Source organism: Panthera leo, chromosome B1 (assembly GCF_018350215.1).
Source record: "Panthera leo isolate Ple1 chromosome B1, P.leo_Ple1_pat1.1, whole genome shotgun sequence".
Lineage (NCBI taxonomy): Eukaryota > Metazoa > Chordata > Mammalia > Carnivora > Felidae > Panthera > Panthera leo.
In genome coordinates this window covers 160,313,013-160,315,428 of record NC_056682.1, presented here as the reverse complement: position 1 = coordinate 160,315,428, position 2,416 = coordinate 160,313,013, and the positions used below count along the sequence as shown (strand labels likewise).

General features: G+C 40.0%; 1 non-coding gene across 1 annotated transcript; it reads right to left on the bottom strand.

Moving 5' to 3' along the window:
- Nucleotides 1–1,688: 1,688 nt before the first annotated feature.
- Nucleotides 1,689–1,797, bottom strand: LOC122218776. Its single transcript, XR_006202107.1, has one exon. It is a non-coding gene; the product is annotated as a U6 spliceosomal RNA (small nuclear RNA).
- Between the last annotated feature and the right edge of the window lie 619 nt (nucleotides 1,798–2,416).

Here is a 2,416-nt window from a genome sequence, read left to right as displayed (position 1 = left end):
GAATACAGTAAAAAGCCTAAAAACAAAATTTAAAAGAATAAGTCTTTCCACACACACACATATATATACTATACATACACACACAGGGAAGACTATACATACACATTTACAAAGCAACCTTGTAAAGTCATTTGTTCTGCTTTTCCCTGGTCAAGTCACAGGACTTTAATTTTTTTTTTTTTTTTCCATTTTGCAGGTTAGAAACCCTTAGGTTTATTTTTTTTTAATTTTTTTTAACGTTTCATTTATTTTTGAGACAGAGAGAGACAGAACATGAACGGGGGAGGGGCAGAGAGAGAGGGAGACACAGAATCGGAAGCAGGCTCCAGGCTCTGAGCCATCCACCCAGAGCCCGACACGGGGCTCGAACCCACGGACCGCGAGATCGTGACCCAAGCTGAAGTCGGACGCCCAACCGACTGAGCCACCCAGGCACCCCTTTAATTTTTTTTTAATATCATATACTTCTCCTGGAATAAACATTTATTTAAAAATAGTTCATTATTTATTTCATGAAATAAATTTCACGGCAGTAATAATTTCTTAAAGTTTATTTATTTATTTTGAGAGAGAAAGGTAGAGCACACGTGCATGCGTACATGCGCCAGGGAGGGGCAGAGAGAGAGAGGGAGAGAGAGAATCCCAAGCAGTCTCTGCGCTTACAGTGCACAGCTCAATGCAGGACTCAATCCCAAGACCGTGGGATCATGACCTGAGCTGAATTCAAGAGTCAGGTAACCAATAAGAGACTCTTAAATACAGAGAACAAACTGAGAGTTGATGGGGGTGGGGGGGTGGGGGGTTGGGAGTTTGGGGAGGTGGGGAAAATGGGTGATGGGCATTGAGGAGGGCATTTGTTGGGATGAGCACGTGGTGTTGTATGTAAGTGATGAATCACTAGAATCTACTCCCGAAGCCAACACTACACTGAATGTTAACTAACTTGAGAAAAAAAAAAAGTTGGGTGTTCAACCAACTGAGCCACCCAGGCACCCCAATGGCAATAATATTTTTAAAGTATTATTTCCATTTTCACTTAAAAATAAATGATAGTTCAGGTAGTTTTAATTAAAAAAAAAAACTTTAAAAAAGACCATTTCTTAATTTCTAAATTATGCAATTTTTGTCATATAAACAGTGGTGACATTATTAAGTTCCCTTCAAATAAGCTATTCTATTTCATAGATGATATTTTTCAACAAGCCGCACCATGCTACATAAAAAGGCAGTGGAGTACAAATGTATAAAATGATTTTTTTAAGGCAATAATCAGTTTTATCATATCTCCTAACACTGGAATAAAGCCAAATTTGTGCACTGAAGGTAAAGAAATATACTGTACATATAGTATTTTTTGCACACTGGGATGTGTATATGCCAGTTAAAAACTGAATTCCAGCTAAAGACCAAAGCACAAGATATGAATAAAATAAAAAATATATAACAATGAGTAAAAAGGAGTCTTTCTCTTCTGTTCAAACTGAAATCAAGGATTTTTTCCTCAGCTTTTTTTTCTCAGTGTTTCAATCTTGGTTATTAATAGTAGCATTTGCATTTCACAACTGAGTGCTAATTTCCAGAAACACCCTGAGACTTCCAGGGTTTAGCTGTGTACCTGTCAGGCAAGCCCAGGATATTCTGCAGTATCAAGTAACCTGAAAACTCTCAGTTTTTTATTGTGTGATTTTTTTAATATGGAACATTTCGCGAATTTGTGTGTCATCTTTGCGCAGGAGCCGCACTAATCTTCTCTGTATCATTCCAATTTCAGTATATGTGTGGCCGAAGTGGGCACTCCCAGCGGTTTACAACAATGTTTATTTCTCGCTCACGTGCATATCCATCCTGGGTTAGCAATGATCTTTGCCCGCTCTTGGAATCACTGGCAACCTAAGCGGACAGAGGCTCCATCCCAACAGAGTCAGAGGAGGGGAGAAGAGCATGGAGAACTACGTACTGATTCTTAAGGCCTCTGCCCAGAAAGGACATACATCACTTCTGCTTACAGGTAATTGACCAAAACAAATCACATGACCAAGCCTATATCAACAGGGTAGAGATGAACAATTCTTCCACCTTGAATGTTTATAAATAATACAGTCATCCACAAGCTCTAAAAATACCATGTGCATCATTTCATTTGGTCCTGATGACACCCCCTTGTGATACAAAGTGCAGGAAAGGTGGGGGGTGTGCTGCAAAACATTTCAGCAGAACCAACCCACCAATGTTCGCTGCTTCTGCAATTTCTCATCTTCAACATCAGCCAATTGGATGAGCACAAAGGGTGGGACAAGGCCAGATCAAGGCTCTTTCCAAATTGCTCTGATGCCCACCACCTTCATGCATCCTACTACCTGCCTTTGGAGTGCTCCCAATTCCTTGTACTCTCTGCTATTCCTTGAAATGGAGTGGG